Below are 15,168 nucleotides of genomic sequence, written 5' to 3'. Positions count from 1 at the left end.
TCTGGACGTCTGTCTAGACGTCTGTTCTTTATGTGCGACCAAACGACTGGAGTGATCCTCACCAAATTTGGCACACAGTTATATCAGGTGTCCGGGAAGGTTTTAGACTGAGTCTCAGCTCTCTAGGGAGTACCATTCCTGAGATATTCCCAAAATATTACCTGTATTAGCCAATACAAGCCTGCAAGTCTTTCTCTTCAAATCCCAACTGCCATACACACAGTTTTACTACAGGTTTCCATAACAACCCAGCCATTTTTCTTCACTGCTGTAGGTCAGCTTTAGGCTAGGGCTACAGGATGATAATAAGTCACACGACACATAGGGCACAACTATGCTGCTACATGCATCCATCTTGGATGGATTTTTTGCGACTGTTGTGTCGCAGTCGCAGCTTGTCGCATGTCGCAGTGCGACACCAAAGTCTATCATTATAAAAGTTGTTTAGACAAAATGTCGCGCTGCACATGTCATCGTGTAGCCCTAGCATTAAAGGGGGAGGGCGCTGTGGAGGTCACTGCTAAACAGGCGGGCACTGTGGAGGTCACTGTTAAAGAGGTGGGCACTGTGCAGGTATCTGTTAAAGAGGCGGGCACTGTGGAGGTCACTATTATAGGGGCGGGCACTGTGGAAGTCACTATTAAAGGGGCGGGTGCTGTGGAGGCCACTGTTAAAGGAGCAGGCCCTGTGGAGGTCACTGTTAAAGAGGTATGCCCTGTGGAGGTCCCATTTTAAAGTGGCAGGGCACTGTGGGGGATCAGTGTTAAGGGGTGGGAAACTGTGGAGTTTACTGTTAAAGGGGCAGGGTGCTGTAGAGGTCATTGTTATGGGGGATACTGTTGAAAGCTTTTAACGACACACACAAACATTAAATGAAATAGATGAAATATAGGGTCCTTCTGATAGTGTGTATGTATATATATATATATATATATATATATATAAAAATACGTTTCTGTCTATCTGTCTGTCCTCTATGCGCGACCAAACGACTTGACCGATCTGCACCAAATTTGACACATAGGTGCATAAGATGTCCGGGAAGGTTTTAGGCCAGGTCTCAGCTGCAAATATGGCACCATCACATGACTTGCATTAGCCAATAGAAGCCCACAGGTCTTTCACTCATATGCCAACTGCCATACACATGGTCACATGATCCTTATCAGCCAATAGAAGCTGGTAGGCCCTTAGTCCTGACATACACAGTTTTACACCAGGTTTGCATAACAACCCAGCCATTTTTCTTCACTGCTGTAGGTCACCTTTAAAGGGGCAGGGCCCTGAGGATGACACTGTTATGGGAGTGGAGTGCTGTGGAGGTCACAGTTAAGGGGGCAGGCTGCTGTAGAGGTCACAGTTAAGCGGATGGTCCACTATAGAGGTCACTGTTATGGGGGTGGGTTATTGTGGAAATCACTGTTAAGGAGATGGGGTACTGTGGAGGTCACTGTCAAAGGGGCGGGTGCTGTGGAGGTCACTGTTAAGGGGACAGTGCACTGTGGAGGTCACTGTTAAGGATGCAGGGGACTGTGAGCTTGCATAGAACCCATTGATATAATGCAACAAATTCTACTAGCAATTGTGCTATAATAAACCCACAACATGGATTGGGGCTGAATAAGCATAAAAATCTTCTACAGAGCACTATGTTGGAGAGAGGAGCAGAGGCTGCAGGTCAGTATTTGGAGAATAGGGACTGTTATTTTTACTTTCTGCAGGGGCTGAAGGGAGGAGGAATAATCCTTGTACCGGAAACTGCATGTTGGGTCTGAAGAGAGGGGCGGGGGTGATATTATTTACATGGAACTGTATGCTGGAGTGGCTAAAGGCAGGGGGGGGTGATAATATTTTAAATGGGACTGTATGCTGGTGGGGCTGAAGGCAGGAAGAGTGATGAATTTTAAATGACACTGTTTGCAAGAAGGGCTAGGAGGCAAGGGGAGTGATGTATCTTAGGCCTCGTTCACATCAGCGTTCAGCCTTTCCGTTCTCCTGCTCCGTTATAGGAGCAGGAGAACGGAAAGGACGGATTTGGCACATTACTGAGACGAGCGGAGCCTACAGACCCCATAGACTATAATGGGGTCCGTTAGGTTTACGCTCAGAAAATGATTTTGGAGCGGAGACAAAAGTCCTGCATGCAGGACTTTTGTCTCCGCTCCAAAATCATTTTCTGAGCGTAAACCTAACGGACCCCATTATAGTCTATGGGGTCCGTAGGCTCCGCTCGTCTCAGTTATGTGCCCAATCCGTCCTTTCCGTTCTCCTGCTCCTATAACGGAGCAGGAGAACGGAAAGGCTGAACGCTGGTGTGAACTCAGCCTAACATGGGACTGTATGCTGGAGGGTCTGAAGCCAGGGGGAGTTTTGTATTTTACATGGGACTGTATGTTAGAGGGGCTGAAGGGGGGGAGTGATGTATTTTACATGGGACTGTATGCTGGAGTGTCTGAAGGTAGGGAAGTGATTTGTCTTACATGGGATTGTATGCTTGAGGGTCTGAAGGCAGGAGAGTAATGTATATTACATGGGACTGTATTCTGGAGGGGCTGAAGGCAGGGGGAAGGTTGTATCTTACATGGGACTGTATGTTGGAGGAGATGAAGGCAGGGGGGAGGTTGTATATTACATCGGTCTGTATGCCGGAGGGGCTGAAGGGGGCCATAATTATTACTATAAGAGTCCATTCACATGTCCGTAGTAGTGTTTAGCGAGCATGCTCTGCTGAAGACCTGTTCGGCTCGAGCATCGTTATGCTCGGCACATGACGGTACTAGGTCGAGTATCGCATGTGTTCGAGCACCATGCTCGAGTCTCCTTCCCGCACGTTTCGCGGCTGCTAAGCAGCCAATAAACATGCAGGTAAGTACTGCCATCACTGTAATGCCAGTAGCCATGTTGGCTACTGGCATTACAGCGATTGGCTGACCGGAACGCTATATAGCACCCGATTACACTGGTTCGGCTCATTGTGAGTCAGGGAGAGCTGCGCTTAGGAAGGGACAGATAGATAGTGTAGGGAGTTTGTGATCGCAATTTATTCAATTTTAAAACGTTTCAAAGACCCAAAAGTCCTTTTAAGGACTATTGTATGTGGTGGCAGCAATTTAATCTTGCAAAGTAGTCTTTGATTTTTTTTCCCATACTTTGAAATTCTTTTTCTATAGAGGGTGTCTGCAGTGACTTGTGACATCTGTTCAGCAATACCTTCTGCGTGTCAGGGGCAGATATAGGAAGAATATTATTGAAAAAATTATATTTTTTCCATAATTTATCTACATTTTTCCTATAAACGGTCCCTGCAGTGAATTGTCACATCTGTGCTGCAATAGTGTCTGTGTGTCAGGCCCAGATATTGGGAAAAATATTAGCGACAACAAAAATATTTTTCCCATAATTTATCCACATTTTTCCTATAAATGGTGTCTGCAGTGAATTGTCACATCTGCGCTGCAATAGCATCTGTGTGTCAGCACAAGAGATAGTAAAAATATAAGTGAAATCTATTTTCCTTTTTCCATACTGTTCCATACTTTTTCCATATACTGTGCTTGCTATGAACTGCGACATCCGTGCCACATCTTGTGTGTCAAGCGTGCATATAACATTTAATATTAGGAAGGCGAGCATTAACCCCTTAAGGACGCAGGGCGTTCCGGTACGCCCTATTTCTCCAAATCCTTCAGCCGGCATCCTGTCACAACGCCAGGGGGGTCATGTGACCCCCCCCCCCGTGTCGGCGATCGAAGCAAACCGCAGGTCAATTCAGACCTGTGGTTTGCTGCGCTTTTTGCAGTTTCTGATCCTCGCAGTCAGGGACCGCGGGGATCAGAAACTTTAGAGTGCCTAAAATCAAGATTTTGCACCCCTGCACGATTTGATGCTGGCGGGTGGTGCAGGGGGGGGGGGGTGTCACAGGTGGTGGGGGCGTTGCGGGAGGCGGGCGGTGCGGCAGGCGGGATCGCGATCCCCCGCCCACCTCCCCTTGAAAATTTGTTGGCTTCTAGTGGGTATACCAGAGTGTCAACACATTGCTGACACTCTGGTATAAACGGCTGACATCTGTGCAGACCATACAGGACCGCGGTATGGAAAAGGTTAAATGTCAGGGTCAAGAGGCTCCCTCCCTCTCCCATCGGGGGGCTGCTGTGCCTTTGCAGCCCCCCGATGGAGAGGGAGAGAGCCCCCCGCAGCCCTGTGCTTACCCTTCCCCGTCTGCGAAGTTGTGGCAGACGGGGAAGGTTCCCATGGCAACAGGACGCCTTCTCAGGCGTCCTGCTGTCCATGGTGCTGAACAGATCTATGCTAAAGGCATTGATCTGTTCAGATAAAGTGTAAGTAAAATACAGTACAGTACAATATATATTGTACTGTACTATATTATACAGACATCAGACCCACTGGATCTTCAAGAACCAAGTGGGTCTGGGTCAAAAAAATGAAAAAAAATGTGAAAAAAGTTAAGATAAAAAAAAACATTTATCACTGAATAAAAATTAAAAAAATAAAATACACTACACATATTAGGTATCGCCGCGTCCGTAACGACCTGATCTATAAAACAGTCATATTACTTTCCCTGCACGGTGAACGCCATAAAAATAAACAAATAAAAACTATGAGAAAATTGAAATTTTGCCCACCTTACTTCCCAAAAAAGAAAATAACAGTGATCAAAAAAGTCGCATGCACCCCAAAATAGTGCCAATCAAACCGTCATCTCATCCCACAAAAAATGAGACCCTACTCAAGATAATCACCCAAAAACTGAAAAAACTATGGCTCTTAGACTATGGAGACACTAAAACATTTTTTTGGTTTTAAAAATGAAGTTATTGTATAAAACTTACATAAATAAAAAAAATTGTATACATATTAGGTATCACCACGTCCGTGACAACCTGCTCTATAAAATTACCGCATGATCTAACCTGTCAGATGAATGTTGTAAATAACAAAAAAAAAGTGACAAAAAAGCTATTTTTGTTACCTTGCCGCACAAAAAGTGTAATATAGAGCAACCAAAAATCATATGTACCCTAAACTAGTACCAACAATACTGCCACCCTATTCCGTACTTTCTAAAATGGGGTCACTTTTTTGGAGTTTCTACTCTAGGGGTGCAACAGGGGGGCTTCAAATGGGACATGGTGTCAAAAAAACAGTCCATCAAAATCTGGCTTCCAAAAACCATACGGCGCACCTTTCACTCTACGCCCCGCTGTGTGACCGTACAGTAGTTTACGTCCACATATGGGGTGTTTCTGTAAACGGCAGAGTCAGGGCAATAAAGATACAGTCTTGTTTGGCTGTTAACCCTTGCTTTGTTAATGGAAAAAATGGGTTAAAATTTTTGGGCGGTTTCTATTATGTAAGCCTTGCAAAGTGACTTCAGACCTGTAGTGGTCCCTAAAAATTGGGTTTTTGTAAATTTCAGAAAAATTTCAAGATTTTCTTCTAAACTTCTAAGCCCTGTAACATCCCCAAAAAATAAAATATCATTCCCAAAATAATTTAAACATGAAGTAGACATATGGGGACTGTTAAGTCATCACAATTTTTGTTGGTATTACTATGTATTACAGAAGTAGAGAAACTGAAACTTTGAAATTTGCTAATTTTTCCAAATGTTTGGTAAATTAGGTATTTTATTATGCAAAAAAATTATTATTTTTTACTTCATTTTACCAGTGTCATGAAGTACAATATATGATGAAAAAACAATTTTAGAATGGCCTGGATAAGTCAAAGTGTTTTAAAGTTATCAGCACTTAAAGTGACACTGGTCAGATTAGCAAAAAATGGCCAAGTCCTTAAGGTGAAATAGGGCTGAGTCCTTAAGGGGTTAAGGGACGGGGAAGTGGCTGATGGTGCACGCAAAGGCCGTGGCCCTGGGCGTGTTGAAACTGTGCCTGCTGCCAGAGCACAAGAAAAACAATCATCCAAGATACCTAGCTGACTTAAGGAGGTAAGATCTTCCCAGACCCTTCACACCATCCACAATTCCTCTCCACCCCATTAAAACATGGAGACCGTACTTCTTGGTGGAAAGGCCATAGCAGCCGTTTATTAAACAGCAATAATACTCCAGCATCATTTTAAATCATACATTAATAAATATAAACAAATAAATACAAACATATAAATGTGAAAAAAGAGTATCCAGCTCAATTCAGGTGAAATTAAGAATGACCTTTATTCTAGCATTAAAATCCGTAATGCAAGTATAAATCTACATGTTTCAGACCTCTTAGATATATGGGTCCTTCCTCATGACAAGCATGAATATGAAATGGAAGCAGCTCCCTATATATCCTAGACTAACCCCAGGTTGATAGCTATTACCTGGGAGGAGGAGACATAGGGAGGCGGTTCCATGCAATTTAATTAGGTTAAAAAAAACTACAAGCCAAAACATGAAAAACATGAAAGACAATGGAAAGAGGTTGAGATATAAATTCTAACACAAAAACAATAGTGATAAATGGGACTCAGTGTTTATAAATAATCAACATAGGGACATATGAAGAAATATATATATATGTATAGCATACAGTTAGTATTGTAAAATAAGATCGTGGCGCTTATTAAGTCCCTGGGGCTGGCGTGATCCTAATTGGAATCCAGAAGGCTTCCCTGTTAAGGAGTTTCCTCCTATGATCTCCCCCTCTTGGTGGCAAATAGACCCTCTCTATGCCTTTGGCTTTTAAACCAGACACATCCCCTGCATGTGCTATTGCAAAATGTAGGCTGGCTGCAGAGACATTCCGGTCTCTGTAATGTGGTACGTCGGATATGTGTTTACGTATCCGATTTTTTAACGGATTGACAGTACAGCCCACATATTGCAAAGAGCACCATATACAGACGTGGACAAAATTGTTGGTACCCTTTGGTCAATGAAAGAAAAAGTCACAATGGTCACAGAAATAACTTTAATCTGACAAAAGTAATAATAAATTAAAATTCTATAAATGTTAACCAATGAAAGTCAGACATTGTTTTTCAACCATGCTTCAACAGAATTATGTAAAAAAATAAACTCATGAAACAGGCATGGACAAAAATGATGGTACCCCTAACTTAATATTTTGTTGCGCAACCTTTTGAGGCAATCACTGCAATCAAACGCTTCCTGTAACTGTCAATGAGACATCTGCACCTCTCAGCAGGTATTTTGGCCCACTCCTCATGAGCAAACTGCTCCAGTTGTGTCCGGTTTGAAGGGTGCCTTTTCCAGACTGCATGTTTCAGCTCCTTCCAAAGATGCTCAATAGGATTGAGGTCAGGGCTCATAGAAGGCCACTTTAGAATAGTCCAATTTTTTCCTCTTAGCCATTCTTGGGTGTTTTTAGCGGTGTGTTTTGGGTCATTGTCCTGTTGCAAGACCCATGACCTGCGACTGAGACCAAGCTTTCTGACACTGGCTAGTACATTTCTCTCTAGAATTCCTTGATAGTCTTGAGATTTCATTGTACCCTGCACAGATTCAAGACACCCTGTGCCAGACGCAGCAAAGCAGCCCCAGAACATAACAGAGCCTCCTCCATGTTTCACAGTAGGGACAGTGTTCTTTTCTTGATATGCTTCATTTTTTCGTCTGTGAACATACAGCTGATGTGCCTTGGCAAAAACTTCGATTTTTGTCTCATCTGTCCACAGGACATTCTCCCAGAAGCTTTGTGGCTTGTCAACATGTAGTTTGGCATATTCCAGTCTTGCTTTTTTATGATTCGTTTTCAACAATGGTGTCCTCCTTGGTCGTCTCCCATGTAGTCCACTTTGGCTCAAACAACGACGGATGGTGCGATCTGACACTGATGTTCCTTGAGCATGAAGTTCACCTTGAATCTCTTTAGAAGTCTTTCTAGGCTCTTTTGTTACCATTCGGATTATCCGTCTCTTAGATTTGTCATCAATTTTCCTCCTGCGGCCACGTCCAGGGAGGTTGGCTACAGTCCCATGGATCTTAAACTTATGAATAATATGTGCAACTGTACTCACAGGAACATCTAGTTGCTTGGAGATGGTCTTATAGCCTTTACCTTTAACATGCTTGTCTATAATTTTCTTTCTGATCTCTTGAGACAGCTCTTTCCTTTGCTTCCTCTGGTCCATGTCGAGTGTGGTACACACCATATCACCAAACAACACAGTGATTACCTGGAGCCATATATATAGGCCCAATGGCTGATTACAAGGTTGTAGACACCTGTGATGCTAATTAGTGGACACACCTTGAATTAACATGTCCCTTTGGTCACATTATGTTCTGTGTTTTCTAGGGGTACCATCATTTTTGTCCATGCCTGTTTCATGAGTTTATTTTTTTACATAATTCTGTTGAAGCATGGTTGAAAAACAATGTCTGACTTTCATTGGTTAACATTTATAGAATTTTAATTTATTATTACTTTTGTCAGATTAAAGTTATTTCTGTGACCATTGTGACTTTTTCTTTCATTGACCAAAGGGTACCAACAATTTTGTCCACGTCTGTACATGTGATGAGATAGACTACATGTCGAGTATTGCAATAAATATATGATTGTATTTTATATTCTTTTTCATTTGCAGTAGATCGAAATGTTTTCTCTATCATCATGTGATCGCAACAAATACATTTCTTGTGACCACATTTAAAACTACCTTTGTAGTGCAACCATGTAGCTTGTGGTCTCTCCCTATCCGAAATGAAACTTGGGCTGATAATATTGCCCAGAGTGGGTGCTCTCTTAGCCACACATTTTATTCCATTTGACACAATCTCTGCCCAGTTGTCATCAAAATTGAGAATATGAAAATATTTTTTCATAATCTTGCATATAGCAGGAAATTCCTGACTAAATTGTGTTATAAAATTTGTGGCATGTTGCTTGGTATCAGTCCTCCCTAGTTGTTTAAACTTTGTGGAGGATTCAGGAAAAAACAGGGACTGCCTGTTAATATCAAGAACCATTTTGGTAGCCCGTTCAATGTTGTTATGTGAGTATTCCCTGCGTAGGAGTCTATCCCTTATATTGGAAGCTTCTCTTTCAAAATCATGTGGGTCAGAGCAATTGCGGCGAGCACGAATCAATTCCCCTTTGGGGATATTATGGATGGTGTGAGAAGGATGACATGAATGGGCTAGTAGTGTAGTATTCCCAGCTAGCTGTTTCCAATAGGTGCATGTGCTGACTCTGTGGGTGGAGATATTCCCCGTCAGGCACAGGTCCAAAAAATGGATCTCAGTGTCATTAGTTAGAAACACAAATTGGATACAATCGACACAAGAGATGAAATGTCTAATAAGCTCCGGTATGGACGCCACGTCCCCAGACCATACCATCAGCAGGTCATCGATGTAGCGTCCATACCAGAGCAGACGGTCCAAAAACGGAGAGGTGTTGATGAGGAGAAAGTGACCCTCCCACCATGCCATGAAGATATTTGCCCCCATCGACACCCCTGACACTTGCAGATAAAAAGTCTAAAATATCATCAAATAAAAAATTATGCCTGAGGAGGAAATCCACCACCAGAGCAGCACACTCCCTAAGTGTCACAGTGTAATCACTGTAATGGTCGAAAAACCAGTTTAATGCAGTAATCGCCAGATTATGAGGAATATTAGTGTACAATGACGTGATGTCAGCTGTTATCCAAGAATAACCCTCCCTCCATTTAAAATCAGAGAAAGCCTGCAGCACTGATCTCGTATCTTTTAGAAAGCCAGGTATTGAAGGTACCAGAGGTTGTAAAAGGGAGTCCACCCACTCAGAAAACCGCTCAGAATAAGAGCCTATTCCGGCTACTATAGGTCTGAGGGGTGGAGGGAATACATTCTTGTGGACTTTAGATAGCGCATGGAAAATAAGAGTTATAGGATGTTCCACAAAAATGTATTCCTTTTCCCTAGTGCTGAGGCAACCAGTTGATAGCCCCAACTCCAAAATATTCCTCATTTCAGTTTTGAACGATACTAGTGGATCACCGGATAGTCGGACATAGACCTGGGTATCACATAGCATGGTGGTCACTAGACTTTTATATAATCCTCTGTCTAAAATAACCACAGACCCACCCTTGTCTGCACCTCTAATGATAATGTCTTCCCTTTCCCCTAGGTCCCGGAGGGCAGCTCTTTCTGCCGGAGTCATATTGGATTGACACTGTGACTTGGTGGTATTATATAAGAGACATAAGTCGCTTTCCACCAATTCCTGGTATTTGTCAAGAGCTGCCGACCGGGACTGTATGGGTTAAAAATCCCTGTTATGTATTTTAAACTGTTGGGAAGAGCTGACTGTAAAGGGGGAATATTAATCACCAATATTATGCGAATATCGATAATTAATATTCATAAATAGGAGGAGCCGTCTAGTGATGACTCCGCCTATTTATGCCTTTATATAATAAATAACAATATTTTCGCTATGCTTTACACTAATCACTAAGCTAACTGCATGCGCCTTACTCACTACCGCTAACAAGTACACACTACACAAAGGGTACAAATATAACGGTATTTATTACTTACAATACACTACGCACGCAATATACTAACAATACAGCACTAAATATACAATCCTAAACTACACTACACGTTCCCAAATTCCACCCATAAACTATCTATACAATTCACACATTCAAGTATCTAACAATTGTAAGAGGCAGCCCTGATCATCCAGCAACATTTCCAACACATATATATATATAGCAGACTGTCATGTTTCCCTCCAGCCACCAGAGGCCACTGTGGCTGAGTAGGACAGTGTGAGGAGTTGTTTCCAGAGGGCAAGGAGTTAAGTGTTTTTCCCGGGCTGAGCAGAGAGCCTGGGCTGCAGGTGTCTGAGGACACAGGAAGAAGGACGCTGTGCACTGAGAGGGAGATCCACAGGGAAGATTAGAGTGATTTCTCCCTGCCAACCTGCTGTGACACAGTATCTGAGACATTGGAGTGTGTTTGCTCCCTGACTGAGCTGATGTTTCCTGGTGCAGAAGAGAGACTGCTGTAGTGTGAGGCACTTACCAGAGGAACTGTGAGTGAATTCCAGGCCCTGCCTGATTACACATCCAGAGCTGCTGATTATCTCTAACCAGAGTTACAGAGACCACAAAGAGAGGCCAGAGCTGAGCCACGCTGAAGCAAGCAAGCAACCAGATCGGGACCCAGACTGTACCTGCCTGCATGTGCGGACACCGAACTGTGAGTGCACTGATGCTAACCGGAGCTAGGACATAGTGGAATAGGATTTAGTTTAGTGCACCGTAGAGGTGCACCCCGGGTAGCGGGGTCAGATAGGACTACCTAGAAGAGAGTAGCCTGCTATTGTCTGTACTTGTGTTTGTGATTCATTTGTTTTCTTTATGCAAATTTCCATTATCTTTGTTGTGAATTCTCAAGCTGTTCATATTGTAAATCTGCTTCTCCGGCAGTTAGAGTTCTCCTTTAATAAAGCCGGTTTCTACTTCAGCCTCCTTGTCTGCTGCACTGTACTTGAGTCCTGCTCTACGGTCTCTTCCTCTGCTGGCCGTTTCACAATAACCCACCCATCTGTCTACTCACTGTCCCTACGGAGTTACAAGAGGGTTAAACACAACAATGGCTCTGCAGGGGTTAATACCTGCAGGCCATGAAATACAGATTGTTTGCAGAGCAGCTGCATGCTCAACAGAGCAGCAGAGCAGGGGTGAACCAGGGGGAATGCAGGGGGTTAACCAGGGGGAATGAAGGGGGTTAACCAGGGGGAATGCAGGGGGTTAACCAGGGGGAATGCAGGGGGTTAACCAGGGGGAATGCAGGGGTTCTTAGGGGTTCTGTGCTGCAGGGCAGCAGGACATAGGGGGGATAGAGTGGGCATGATAGGGTTATCAGAATGCAGGGGGTTAACCAGGGGGAATGCAGGGGGTTAACCAGGGGGAATGCAGGGGTTCTTAGGGGTTCTGTGCTGCAGGGCAGCAGGACATAGGGGTTCTGTGCTGCAGGGCAGCAGGACATAGGGGGGATAGAGTGGGCAGGATAGGGTTATCAGAGTGGGGGGGGGGTGATACGGGGGTGATACTTATGGATTGCTCGTTCGTCCAGGGGTCCGCTCGTTCGTCCAGGGGGGGTCTGGTCCGGTAGGGCTTCTATTCCAGAGTGCAGGACGCGCTCTCCTGGGTCCGGTCGGGGGTCCTTCAGGAGGGGGCGGCAAGGCACTTCTGTTGAGCGCCGATCCCGCTCTCCTCCTAAGGTGGGGGCCCTGACCCTTCTTCCTGAATGCCGGGGCCGCCTGATATTTATCCCCGGCGGCCCGCACTCCCGCGCCGCCCACCAGGGGGCGCGCGCGCGCCCATCATCCATGTGGGCCGGCGCAGTGATATGACGTCACTGCGCGGGCCAGCACATCGGGGACGCGCTGCAGACAGGCGGGAGACGCCTTAGATCTCCCGCCTGCTGCACCTAGCATTCCGGACAGTGCGATTACTATCGCACTGTCGGAATGCGCATAATAGGAGGAGGGGAGGCTTCTCCCCTTCTTCTATCATGCGTAATTATCTCAAGGGTTACTTTTGAAACTCCAGTAGGGGATATGGATGAACAAAAGGAAGAAGATGAAACTCCTGACTTCCGCAAGTTCGCTCCCCCAACAGTCACGGCCCAGACAAGTGGGGAGGCCCGTAAGCTACCCAAAGCATTGGGGAGAACTAATGAAGAATGGGGCAGATTGCAAGATGAAGACATTGGACTGCAGCAAATGAAAAGCTGGGTAACCCAGTGCAGGAAACCCAACAAAGAAGAAAGGACTGATCTGGATGCCGAGATGAAGTCCGTTCTACATCAATGGGACAGACTGGAAGTGCATGGAGCTGTTTTGTTCCGCAAGTGGCAACAGCCTGCCGACCTAGAGGCGAGGTGGCAGGTAGTGATACCCAGAAGAATGGCACGGGAGATAGCCAAAGAGGCTCATGAGTTTGGAGCTCACTTCGGGCCAGTCAAGACATACCAGTGGCTGCAGCGTTATGTGTATTGTCCGCGACTGGAGGCCACAGTTGAAGAAGTTTGCCGACAGTGTCGAGTGTGTGAACTCACGAAGAGTACAGAACAGAGAGCACCCCTACAGTCCATCCAGACCACAGAACCGCTGGAAGTGTTGATGATAGACTATCTTCTTGTGGGACAATCGTCAAGAGGTCCACAGTATTGCCTGGTCATGATCGACCACTTCTCCAAGTTTGCAGTAGTCACCCCAACTCGGGACCAGACGGCCGAGTCCGCGGCACGAGCCATTTGTCAAGACTTCATTCGGGTCTATGGGTGTCCAAAGCGGATCCATTCAGATCAAGGGGCGTGCTTTCAAGGAAAAGTGATGGAAGAGCTACATCGACTGTACGGCATTGAAAAATCCAGGACAACTCCTTATCATCCCCAAGGAAACGGAGCCTGTGAGCGCTTTAACCGCACATTGCTGCAAATGCTGAGGACACTAGAGGAAGACAAGAGGGCACACTGGCCTGACTACCTGCCAGAATTAGTCTGGGCTTACAATAATCGTGTCCACACCACCACCGGTTACACCCCATACATGTTACTGTTCGGTAGGGCTGGTCGAGAGATCGTGGAATTAAACCTAGAACAGCCAGAAGACCTAATAGAGCGATCAACCACCTCATGGGTGAAAGAACACCGTCGGCGTCTCCAGACCATTCGCCGGTTGGCAGGTCAGCAGTTACAGGAGAGAGCTCATACAGACCGTCCTCCCGTCCCAGAGGCAAGTTGAGTGAGCGTTGGGAAGTACAGCCGTATAAAGTGATCAAGAGAGTGTACCCTAATGGTCCGTTCTACGAAGTGCAGGTTGAGAATGAGGAATTTGCTTCACGGACTCTACATAGGAATATGTTACGGCCATGCCGGTCCAAAGATCCCGCACCTGTTCAGAGGACACCTCCTCCTGCCCCATACTCAGAACTTGTTATCTCTGATGGAGATTATGGTGAAGACTGGTGGACTGCTCCCAACACTGAAGGAGCCTCCCAGGTTACAGGTGATGAAGGCACTGTCACAGAACCATTGCCGGCCCGTAATAGAGAGGGGCCCTCGGACACACCCGAACCTCCTATTGTGGTGGATGAATCCAGACTGGCAGTTCCTAGTGGAGAGAGTCAGGTCGTAACAGATAGCCAGGACCTCCGGAGATCCAGTAGGCTTACTGCAGGGGTTCCACCAAACAGGTACGCTGCTGATGAGTTCATTTGGTCCACCTGTATGTATTGTGGACAATGTTGTACTGCTGTATAAAAAGTTACATTAACCATTATTTCTATGGACTATATAGCAAGGCCGAGGACGGCCACCTTTAAGTGGGGAGGCATGTAAGAGGCAGCCCTGATCATCCAGCAACATTTCCAACACATATATATATATAGCAGACTGTCATGTTTCCCTCCAGCCACCAGAGGCCACTGTGGCTGAGTAGGACAGTGTGAGGAGTTGTTTCCAGAGGGCAAGGAGTTAAGTGTTTTTCCCGGGCTGAGCAGAGAGCCTGGGCTGCAGGTGTCTGAGGACACAGGAAGAAGGACGCTGTGCACTGAGAGGGAGATCCACAGGGAAGATTAGAGTGATTTCTCCCTGCCAACCTGCTGTGACACAGTATCTGAGACATTGGAGTGTGTTTGCTCCCTGACTGAGCTGATGTTTCCTGGTGCAGAAGAGAGACTGCTGTAGTGTGAGGCACTTACCAGAGGAACTGTGAGTGAATTCCAGGCCCTGCCTGATTACACATCCAGAGCTGCTGATTATCTCTAACCAGAGTTACAGAGACCACAAAGAGAGGCCAGAGCTGAGCCACGCTGAAGCAAGCAAGCAACCAGATCGGGACCCAGACTGTACCTGCCTGCATGTGCGGACACCGAACTGTGAGTGCACTGATGCTAACCGGAGCTAGGACATAGTGGAATAGGATTTAGTTTAGTGCACCGTAGAGGTGCACCCCGGGTAGCGGGGTCAGATAGGACTACCTAGAAGAGAGTAGCCTGCTATTGTCTGTACTTGTGTTTGTGATTCATTTGTTTTCTTTATGCAAATTTCCATTATCTTTGTTGTGAATTCTCAAGCTGTTCATATTGTAAATCTGCTTCTCCGGCAGTTAGAGTTCTCCTTTAATAAAGCCGGTTTCTACTTCAGCCTCCTTGTCTGCTGCA

Source organism: Bufo gargarizans, chromosome 5 (genome assembly GCF_014858855.1).
Source record: "Bufo gargarizans isolate SCDJY-AF-19 chromosome 5, ASM1485885v1, whole genome shotgun sequence".
Lineage (NCBI taxonomy): Eukaryota > Metazoa > Chordata > Amphibia > Anura > Bufonidae > Bufo > Bufo gargarizans.
This window is presented reverse-complemented; position numbering follows the sequence as displayed.